This window comes from Zootermopsis nevadensis, unplaced genomic scaffold (genome assembly GCF_977971745.1).
Source record: "Zootermopsis nevadensis isolate Lab colony 2312 unplaced genomic scaffold, Znev_1.0 Znev_ptg000050l, whole genome shotgun sequence".
NCBI lineage: Eukaryota > Metazoa > Arthropoda > Insecta > Blattodea > Termopsidae > Zootermopsis > Zootermopsis nevadensis.
In genome coordinates, this window is record NW_028259182.1 from 1,794,985 (window position 1) to 1,807,341 (window position 12,357).

Consider the following 12,357-nt stretch of genomic DNA (forward strand, 5'->3'; position numbering starts at 1 on the left):
TCACGGCTTTATAGCAGGTCACGCTTAGTCACGCTTGGGCACACGTGGTCAGTGAGTCACATTCCGGCACGCTTACGTCATATTACGTACAGCCCGGTTAATGTTTTGCTACTTTGCAATACGTTAGATGAAGTTACGACAGGGTAGGTTAGGTTAGGTTAGGTTAGGTTAAATTGTTAGGTTATATTAGGTTAGGGTGGGTTAAGTTAGGTCAGGTTTGGTTGAGTTGGGTTAAGTTAGGTCAGGTTTGGTTGAGTTGGGTTAAGTTAGTGTAGGTTAGGCTAGGTTTGGTTAAGTTGAGTTAGTTTAGGTTAGGTTTAGTTAGGTTAGGTTAGGTTAGGTAACGTTTTGTAAATATTCGTCACGCTTTGTCACGCTTTTAAAGCGTTGTTGATGTTTTATTTGGAGTTTACTGTACGCGGCCTACTGGCATCCCTTCCAGCAAACTTGTGTTAAGTGACTCGCTCCGAGGTTCCAATTCACAAAGTTCAGCGGCCCAAAACCCTGGAACGCATTATAATACACGCTAATAGCAGCGATGCCATTTCGCACTGGAGTGACCCACGTTTCCAGGCCGTCTCATGGAAACAAAAGACTGACAACAGGTAGCTGATGGTGAAAACATCTAAAAAAGAAATGACGGTCACCGGCCGCTGTATGAGGCCGGTTGTTGCTACAGCATTCTGACATCACCGAGAACAAATGAGTGTGCTGACGGGAAGATGGGTCCGGCAGGTGAGATTAACAGTGGCATATATGCATTTAGAATTATTGCAAATGTATTCACTTTCCATTAAAATATCTGTTTATATATTAATCAATTAATATTTTGAACTTGTTACAGCTACATGCGAGCCAGCTATTTTTAAAATTATAACTTAGCTATACCGGTAAATTCAAATCTAAAATTACAAAAATAATTACAATAACACATGGCGAATAAATATATGGTTTATTAATATAAAAAACAATATCTGACTAATCAAGTCCTTTCTATTAAGTGTGTTTTGACACACCAATCTACGTTCAACAATCAGAGTAAGAAACCAAGATTTTCTTTCAAACAAAACAGTGGGTAAATGGGTGTTTATTAACCATTTTAGCGGGGATATCTCGGACAATCTAGTGACTAGACTACAGAGCGGACGACCGGGCTTCTTCAAATTGTGGAAACTTGATTTGGGGCTCACCCAGTCGCCTACAAAGTATTACCGGGAGTTCTTTCCAGTGGGATATTGCGATCGGGGTGTGAAAATACTCTTCTCCATTTAATGCAAAGGTTACGAATGCGTGGAGTTATACCTCTGCTCTTCAAATCTGCATAGCGTGATGACACTTCGTTAAACATCAAGGTCATATTACTTTTAAATTTTATACTTTAATCGTCTCGTTCATAGACACGATACGGGGAAATAAAAGACGTATGAAAAGAAAGATAGGTAGAATTAAAATGAATTTAATCTGCTGTAGTAATTGTTTGATGTTGTTATGATTTCTTATTACCGATCATTGATATCTAAAGTCGATGACGTCTGCTAGGTTCTAGCGTAGTGAGGGTTCATAGACATACTATTGTTCGAAGATTTCTGTCTTCTGGGTTATTGCGCTGTGTAGTCTGGTCGATGTTAACCAACGTTTCAGAGGTCATACTGCCTCCGTCATCAGGGCGATGATGACGGAGGCAGTATGACCTCTGAAACGTTGGTTAACATCGACCAGACTACACAGCGCAATAACCCAGAAGACAGAAATCTTCATATTCACCGCTGTGAGAACCTCAAGTCTTACATACTATTGTTCGTCCGTAAAGTTGCTACTTGCTACCAAAATATTCAAAATACGTTACAGCTCAGGAGAGCTTGGACATTTTCACCGCTAAGACTGCGAGAAAACCAAAGGTTACCAGTATTTGAAATGTGGCACATTTTCAAAAGATTTATTAACTATAATCCCTCTGTGTTTTGTGGATTTCGAACTGATTCCATACGAATGCTATCCCAATGCGTGTGTCGTATGGTTTAAATTATGTGGCACGGCGCAAATATGTAAATAGTTTTTCGTTTAAAAAAAAACTATTTCGAAATTTCGGAACATTTTTGACAAGAATCGATGTTGTATAAAAATAACTGCAGCCATACTTTCACTGAATTGCTGTTGAACGTAAAATTTGAATTTTAGTCTGTGACATTAAGTCATGGTATTGTGAAAGAAACTGGAATAGATTTAAATAAAATGAATTATTTATTATTCTACAGTAATGCACAAAATAGGCTACCACGGTGGTCTAGCGGTTAGAACGCTGGCCTTGTAATCCTGGGGTCTCGGGTTCGATTGCCGGCGGTGCCCGAATTTATAACTTGTGTTGGGCAAGGCCGTGGTCTAGGCAACACGGAGTTTTCCTCCGGGGGCTTCCCCGGTTTCTCCGTGGCATCCCAATAATTACTCCATTCACACACAGAAGAAGGCAATGGCAAACCACTTCTGGATCATCTGCCAAGAATGTATATGAACAGGTCTCAGTCCGAGAAAAGGATGGAAGGATCCTGTTCATATGGACCTGTCGTCAGACAGAACACTAAATAATAATAAGATGAGGTGGTCTAGCGGTTAGAACGCTGGCCTTGTAATCCTGGGGTCTCGGGTTCGATTCCCGGCGGTGCCCAAATTTATAACTTGTGTTGGGCAAGGCCGTGGTCTAGGCAACACGGAGTTTTCCTCCGTGGCATCCCAACAATTACTCCATTCACACACAGAAGAAGGCAATGGCAAACCACTTCTGGATCATCTGCCAAGAACGTATATGAACAGGTCCTAGTCCGAGAAAAGGATGGAAGGATCCTGTTCATATGGACCTGTCGTCAGACAGAACACTAAATAAATAAATAAAATAATGCACAAAATAGAATGGGAATAATGTTACTAGTGAAGTAATAAGTTTGCGTGTCTTCACATCACGTCACGAAATCGATGAATAAGTGGAGTTAAATCCCCACTGATTCTTAGTCTGGGCTCTAGATGGTATTTAGTATGCATAACCAGGTTCTGTCGCTTTACCTTCTGGAAAGAACATCCTATATAAGTTTTACAGGAGACTAACTCGGCCCCGCTGTAAAGCAGAAGCCATGTCCCTACCGGAAATCAGTCCTTAGTCAACGAATCCGTAATTAAACACTTTACTAACTGATCTTTCTACCTCAGCATCAAAGCTTGGGGAGGGAAGAATAAAAATGAATACCAAATTTTAATAAGGAAACTTTGTTTTGGAGACATAGTCATAGGTCTAAACAAATGGATAATACTAAAATGGATGGACTGGATTCATCTGGGTCAGGGCGAAGACCAGAGGAGAGCTTCTACAAACACGATAATAAACATTCTGGTTCCATAAATGACGAGTAATTTACTGAGTACTTGTAAAGATATCAGCTTCTGTACAAGGACTCTGGTTCACTAGATTATATGTATTACTGACATTGAATTTATTATTTATAAAGGAAAACGTTTCCCTATTGACTGAAAATAATACAAAGAATGAAATTGTGTCTTAGCAGGGTTAACATTTTTAAACTATAAATTATATTAATATTTTACGTCAAATCACAATTTTAATAAGATAATAAAATATATAAAATATTTAAAATATCATTTTCACGTTCCGCATCGAATGATCGATTTACAAATTGGAACGTTCTCTTACGACATGTTTCGGTTATATTTAACCGTCCTCAGGTATAAAATAGATTGGTAAAATTTAAAACTCCAATTACAATCATTTACAATGTTATGCAGTTTATTGAAATGTTCTTATCAGATTACTCTTATGTATTAGAACGAAGGTATTGTTATTTATATGGTGTGGTTCATCTGATGTTCAATATTAGTCTGTAAAGCAATGACTGCAATTCGAATTTTAAATTTTACCAATCTAATTTATACCTGAGGACGGTTAAATATAACCGAAACATGTCGTAAGAGAACGTTCCAATTTGTAAATCGATCATTCGATGCGGAACGTGAAATTATATTTTAAATATTTTATATTTTATTATCTTATTAAAATTGTGATTTGACGGAAAATATTAAAATATTAACCTAATTCACAATATGACGCAAATATACTACCTTACTATAAATTATATATATGAGAATGTTTTAACAACAAACAACTCTTGTAATATTTCCAACATTCTGGATTTGTTTCATTTTTGCCCGCTGGAGGTGCGGTAATGAAGTGACCTGTTGACGCTACTGTGGCGCGGAGAACCCCACAGGGGGCTCACAATGGGAAGCCCACTGTGTTACACCAGCTCCCGTGCGACTTCCAAACATTCTTTCCTTCTATTGTTGATTCCTTTGTTTTATTTGATGAGCTGTCTGGAATTAAATTAGAACCGACAGGGCTCTGAGTTTTAATATCAGACTCGAACTAATCACATTGTTTCTTCTCAACTGTTGCGTCTGGTACAGAGAAGGATACAAGTTCGAAATGCGTTATGGCTCGTAACATATCTCGCGATTTGCTGCACAGTAGGTGGGAGTTAATGAAGTCATAAACTTGGACAAAAAAAAAGGATTAAATAAATTTCATTAATAAAGCAATGATTCCCTATTTTGGCGTAATTTAATGACATATATATTAAGTGCGCCAATATACATCTAACGCGAATAAATAACCAGCATTTACAATGCGCAAACAATAATATTTTTTAAGGTTTTTAAGAATATTTTTCTTGTTAAAAAAAGAAATTTAAGGATTTATTAATTGTCTTGATTTTGTTGTTGAAAAACACGGAGATTTTCTTAGACTGGAATATGTCCGGAGACAGGGACTACCTTTATTGATTGATCCCAACTGAGTAGGTGTTTACCTGAAGACGGAAACAGACTCCAGTTTCCGTAAGTATTGATATTTTAACAAAAGAAAGTCAAGACGATGGACAACGCTGATAAATACCGTTGTTTTAATAAAATATTTTCTCCAGGTCGTCTGGTTTACGGCAATTTCTTGATAGAACAAACACAACCCAAGTGCTGATGATAAGCTCCTAACACACAAATTACGATATCAGTGATTGAAGCGAAATAACAAAGAAAATACTTCTACACTTTTCCACTGTCGTTAATTCTGTGGAATGTCTTCACATCTCAGAAAAATCCTCTGAAATACCGAGCGGCGGAAGCCACATGCATGCTCCAGTTCTCTGCATCTCTGCTAACAACCTGTAAGAGGGATAAAATGTATTGGTACGTGAAAGCTCTCCATTCCATTCACAGCGCCCTCAACGAACACAACAGCACTAAAAGAATAAAACAACTGACGGTCGAGAATGCGTACTGGTGTCTGTCTGCGTGGAACCGGTCCATCAAAGAAGAAACAAACAAAAATTATAAGATAATTCTTGTATCAAGTCTCTTACATACCTATTGCCGCAGATTTTTTTATATTAGAAGAGTAAAATAAAGATTAGAGAAAAAAATTGAGAGGAAAATGTATTGGCGGCTTCATCAAAGACGCAGCACGATACGCTATTGTTTTCTCACAGGTTTCAGAAAGCTCCCACCAGGCTGCGTGCTGTGTTACACGGAATTAAGGCAACGGCGGGTTGAGGAAACACTCTCGCCTCCAGTGTAAGGACACCATTAATCTCCAACCCAGTCTCTGTTCGTAACAATGCTGTTTATCATGTCTCCGTGTCGGCAGACAATCAAGACGGCGGTGAAACCAATTTATGTGCTCCCAAAGGGTGTCGTTATACATGAGTATAAAGTCGTCCCTACCCGACGGATGCCCTGGCGAATTTAGTCGAGGTGAAATTTAACACGCGCGTTATACACATCTTTCCTTCTTCTTTTCTTTCTACATTTCTTCCTTTCCGCTTACTTTTTAAATTCTTTCCCTAGTTCTGATCTAAAATGGTACATTAAAAAACGGAACATGAAGATGACTGTCTTCTGCGTTGTTGAGCCGTGTTGTCTGTAAGACGTTGAAACGTCGATCAACTTACCCAAAAGACAAAAGACCATCGACATCCGTGATAGTTTCCAACGTGCCTGAAACTATTTCTGAAGCCATGCACATCAAACCTCGACCTCTTCTCAATTGTGTAATAGGTACTTTTCTCTGGATGTGTGTACACTTTTAGGTACCCTGTATACAGCCTATACAAAACACACACACAAACAAACAAACAAATAAAAAATTCTTGGACATGGAGACACAGAAACAAGCAGTCTGGGTTATGAAACATGACGAATTCCACTGAAGACAAGAAATTAACCTTTTCCAGCCGGCCCTGAATCGTATAACTGTCCTACCATGATTGGCTACTACTCCATCACCTGTTGTTCAGCCACGGAAATAAATCAAGATTATTTTTGCTATCAGTTCCACGAACAGAGAACAATACTGCATGTGTGTGTCTCTGCAAGCTTCGAGTGCACGTCAATGAACTTCAACGTCGACAGAGCAGCTACCTAGAGACCATCAATTTATATCGTTCTTAAGTATATTGGACTGTCTAACTTCTACCTAACTTACTCATTCGCAGATGGATTAACTAACTAAGTAACTAAGTAACTAACTAACTAACTAACTAACTAACTAACTAACTAACTAGCTAGCTAGCTGACTAACTAACTAACTAACTAGCTGACTAACTAACTAACTAACTAGCTGACTAGCTGACTAACTAACTAACCGACTGACTGAGTAACTAACTAACTAACCGACTGACTGAGTAACTAACTAACTAACTAACTAACTAGCTGACTAACTAACTAACTAACTAACTAGCTGACTAACTAACTAACTAACTAACTAACTAACTGACTAACTAACTAACTAACTAACTGACTAACTAACTAACCGACTGACTGAGTAACTAACTAACTAACTAACTAACTAACTAACTAACTAACTAACTAACTAGCTGACTAACTAACTAACTAACTAACTAACTAACTAGCTGACTAACTAACTAACTAACTAACTAACTAACTAACTAGCTGACTAACTAACTAACCGACTGACTGAGTAACTAACTAACTAACTAACTAACTAACTAGCTAGCTGACTAACTAACTAACTAACTAACTAACTGACTAACTAACTAACCGACTGACTGAGTAACTAACTAACTAACTAACTAACTAACTAACTAACTGACTAACTAACTAACCGACTGACTGAGTAACTAACTAACTAACTAACTAACTAACTAACTGACTAACTAACTAACTAACTAACTAGCTGACTAACTAACTAACCGACTGACTGAGTAACTAACTAACTAACTAACTAGCTGACTAACTAACTAACCGACTGACTGAGTAACTAACTAACTAACTAACTAACTGACTAACTAACTAACTAACTAACTAACTAACTAGCTGACTAACTAGATAACCGACTGACTGAGTAACTAACTAACTAACTAACTAACTAGCTGACTAACTAACTAACTAACTAGCTGACTAACTAACTAACCGACTGACTGAGTAACTAACTAACTAACTAACTAGCTGACTAACTAACTAACTAACTAACTAGCTGACTAACTAACTAACTAACTAGCTGACTAACTAACTAACCGACTGACTGAGTAACTAACTAACTAACTAACTAACTAACTGACTAACAAGCTGACTAACTAGATAACCGACTGACTGAGTAACTAACTAACTAACTAGCTGACTAACTAACTAACTAACTAACTAGCTGACTAACTAACTAACTAACTAACTAGCTGACTAACTAACTAACCGACTGACTGAGTAACTAACTAACTAACTAACTAACTAACTGACTAACTAACTAACTAACTAACTAGCTAGCTAGCTGACTAACTAACTAACTAACTAGCTGACTAACTAACTAACTAACTAGCTGACTAGCTGACTAACTAACTAACCGACTGACTGAGTAACTAACTAACTAACCGACTGACTGAGTAACTAACTAACTAACTAACTAACTAGCTGACTAACTAACTAACTAACTAACTAGCTGACTAACTAACTAACTAACTAACTAACTAACTGACTAACTAACTAACTAACTAACTGACTAACTAACTAACCGACTGACTGAGTAACTAACTAACTAACTAACTAACTAACTAACTAACTAACTAACTAGCTGACTAACTAACTAACTAACTAACTAACTAACTAGCTGACTAACTAACTAACTAACTAACTAACTAACTAACTAGCTGACTAACTAACTAACCGACTGACTGAGTAACTAACTAACTAACTAACTAACTAACTAGCTAGCTGACTAACTAACTAACTAACTAACTAACTGACTAACTAACTAACCGACTGACTGAGTAACTAACTAACTAACTAACTAACTAACTAACTAACTGACTAACTAACTAACCGACTGACTGAGTAACTAACTAACTAACTAACTAACTGACTAACTAACTAACTAACTAACTAGCTGACTAACTAACTAACCGACTGACTGAGTAACTAACTAACTAACTAACTAGCTGACTAACTAACTAACCGACTGACTGAGTAACTAACTAACTAACTAACTAACTGACTAACTAACTAACTAACTAACTAACTAACTAGCTGACTAACTAGATAACCGACTGACTGAGTAACTAACTAACTAACTAACTAACTAGCTGACTAACTAACTAACTAACTAGCTGACTAACTAACTAACCGACTGACTGAGTAACTAACTAACTAACTAACTAGCTGACTAACTAACTAACTAACTAACTAGCTGACTAACTAACTAACTAACTAGCTGACTAACTAACTAACCGACTGACTGAGTAACTAACTAACTAACTAACTAACTAACTAACTAACTGACTAACAAGCTGACTAACTAGATAACCGACTGACTGAGTAACTAACTAACTAACTAGCTGACTAACTAACTAACTAACTAACTAGCTGACTAACTAACTAACTAACTAACTAGCTGACTAACTAACTAACCGACTGACTGAGTAACTAACTAACTAACTAACTAACTAACTGACTAACTAACTAACTAACTAACTAACTAGCTGACTAACTAGATAACCGACTGACTGAGTAACTAACTAACTAACTGACTAACTAACTAACTAACTAACTAACTAGCTGACTAACTAACTAACCGACTGACTGAGTAACTAACTAAGTTAGAAACAAACAAACAAATTAACTAGCATGTGCCTTAAACAACATGTATCACGCATCTCGTAAATTTTGAAATTTAAAATACATTCCTGTCGTAACAAGAGGAATATTGTTTTTCGAAATAATAACACAAGAAATACCTGTAAAATCTATTTGTATGGATTATGACTTACTGACAAAGCCTGTACTGAATATACAGGCTGTCCCAGAAGGATGTACACACAGCAGCAAATTTAATCGCCACTTGACAGTCACTTCAATTGTGTTACGAAGCCAACGGTCGCCATTTTGAACACTTACGCAAGATTCGCTAATTCACTAAGTGCCAATGCTGACGTAAGTAAATATATAGTTTATTAAAAAAAAATCAATCATCGAATATGTTTTGGGGACAACTTGTGTGTTTCAACAAGAAATCACAGAACTGTAATTTTGATAAACTGTTAGATCATAAGACAAACATCAGAGAACACTATTTTGCACAAAAAGACTGAAAAATCATTCTTTTTTAATGCGCCATTTTTCACTGAATTCTTGTACCAAGAAGATCAACCTAACGACGCGAAGTTTAAAATCATTCGAGGAATATATTCGTCAATAACAAAGGCGTGTATGTGAGTCTACTCCACCCTACAACTTCATGTAGAAGACACGGTCCTTCTTTAGTGTAGAGATCAAATGAAAATTATATGCAAGGCTTAAAATTTATGCCAAATTCTGCTTGCTAAACTAAAAATTCATAAACAACCCCAGTGCTTTAGAAAATAAAATAACATATTATTAACATTTTATATTTCACAATGGTAAACAACGGTAGTTTACATACCGAGTTTAGAAAGTCCGTAGAACAATCTCTCTGTGTAAGATCAATAACAATACAGACGAATGACAAAACTGAAACAGCATTAGTTTATTTTTTTAAAGCAACATCATCAGATATTGTCCTTTGCTATCTTTGGTTCGCCTAACTATAGCCAAAATTTTGCGTTTTCAAGAATAATTTTGAGGTTTTAAATTCTATAAAAGTTCGGGAAATTGTTGTAACACAAACTTTCAAATGACAAACATTGGTCTAATTTTGGCACTAATAATTCCAGACGGCTGGCTCTTTACGTAAGTAGGAAACAGTAAATTTAAAACGAGGTTATCTGAAGGGAGACATTTGTACTCTACAGTTTGATGCAGGCTCAGGGGATATTCAAAAGACATTTATGAAATTCAAGAAGTTTTTAAACCATAAATGAATATTTAGGATAAATACGATTGGTTCTTGTGTTCACTACCAAAATTATTCAATAGTAGCAAAATTGTAAATGATAAACTTGAAGGATGTTGAAACAGTCGTGGCATATTTTAATGTTATTTCCATAATTTTCCCCGACAAACTTAAATAAAAAAGGACATGGAAAATATGAGTCAGGTTTCTCGGCTTAGTCTACATAAATTCCAAGACAGGGTCTTAAAAATATGAAATAAAAATGATAAGAGGAGAAGGAAATTGAAAGTTTGGTACTGCAGCTGCGTCAGGAAAACAATCAATCCTCTGCCGTACTCGTACGTGCCTCCGTGCCTGGTGTTAGTTTCCGCTACTGTTCAATTCGTGTAATTGATGTATCTGAGGTCCAGACGAGCAGTAGCGAGACTTTAACAAGGTGTTGAAAAGATGTCGAACGTAACAAGTGGTCAGGGACCGGAGACAGATCTGCAGCATCATCCCGGCGCACAACCCAACTTATCGGGCGGTGACAGAACTCAGGTGTACGCGAAGTGTCTGTTGCGCGTTGCAAGGAGCAGGGATGTCGCGTCTCAGCGTGAGCTCCGATGCTCTCAAATCTGTGAGGACGAAGATTGATGTGTTTTGATTTGCATCACCGCGTAGTCTGGCAAAAGTTTGTCGAGATTTGAAATGTGCTTGCTGCCTCCATCATCAGGTGATGATCATCACCCTGATGGGAAACGGGGTGAGGATACAATTAAATTATTCCTGCTGAATGTCAACTTTCCTGTCAACATAGAATATCAATTATACTTAATGACCATATTTAATATCAAATCTAAAACTTCTTGACGATGGTGAAGAGTCAATTGAATAAAATTTTTTTGGATGTTATCCATCGTCTAGTAAATATAAAACTTAAAACGACGTTTCGGAGATGGGACTCTATCTCCGTCTACAGGTTCCTACACAGTTAGGCCCACTAGATAGAGCTAAGATAGGGATTAGCTCTATCTAGTGGGCCCAACTGTGTAGGAACCTGAAGACGGAGATACAGTCCCATCTCCGAAACGTCGTTTTACGTTTTATATTTACTAGACGATGGATAATATCCAAGTAAATTTTTATTCAATTGACTCTTCAAAACCTGAAGACGGAGATAGAGTCCCATCTCCGAAACGTCGTTTTACGTTTTATATTTACTAGACGATGGATAATATCCAAGGAAATTTTTATTCAATTGACTCTTCAGAATCTGAAGACGGAGATAGAGTCCCATCTCCGAAACGTCGTTTTACGTTTTATATTTACTAGACGATGGATAATATCCAAGTAAATTTTTATTCAATTGACTCTTCAGAATCTGAAGACGGAGATAGAGTCCCATCTCCGAAACGTCGTTTTACGTTTTATATTTACTAGACGATGGATAATATCCAAAAAATTTATTCAATTGACCATATTTAAACTGAGTTGTTTATGTGCAATTATTTTAAAAAGATGAATTGTAAACGAATTTGGAGTAAAGGCTATTAATAGGCTTTTCGCAGCCAATCACGTGCTTAGAAGTACAGACGAAGAAACCAGGTACACTTCAAGCAGACTCCAATCCGAGATTAGAACCTGGGGCCTCCCAAATACAAAGCGATAATCATTTGGTATATCTTATTCTATAAACCTACATCTCCAGCAGAATTGCAAGTTGGACTCGCACCTCAACATGAGATTACAAGGCACTTCAGGACCTGTCTTTCAGTACTGCTTCTATCGTGGCGCTAGCCAAGAAACAGCCTCTAATAAGATAGACATCTGGATGTCATGAATCAGCAACTATCGGCCTCAAGCTTAAATCAATAGACCTTTTTCATTGCCTTTCTTTTCTCCGGCACAAGTTCTTCGCGGGATGCAGCCATAAAGAACTTCGGACAGACCTCAAGACGTATAAATCAGTTTCTTTGGGCCCTGCTTATCATACAATGAATAAA

At 37.1% G+C, this 12,357-nt stretch overlaps 1 long non-coding RNA gene across 1 annotated transcript in view; it reads right to left on the bottom strand.

Moving 5' to 3' along the window:
- Positions 1-3,318: 3,318 nt before the first annotated feature.
- LOC110838957 (uncharacterized) overlaps positions 3,319-12,357 on the bottom strand; it is a 95,370-nt gene continuing 86,331 nt past the window's right edge. Inside the window, exon 3 of the long non-coding RNA XR_015538721.1 lies at positions 3,319-5,220. This is a non-coding gene — a long non-coding RNA (uncharacterized LOC110838957). The remainder of the gene's footprint in view (positions 5,221-12,357) is intronic.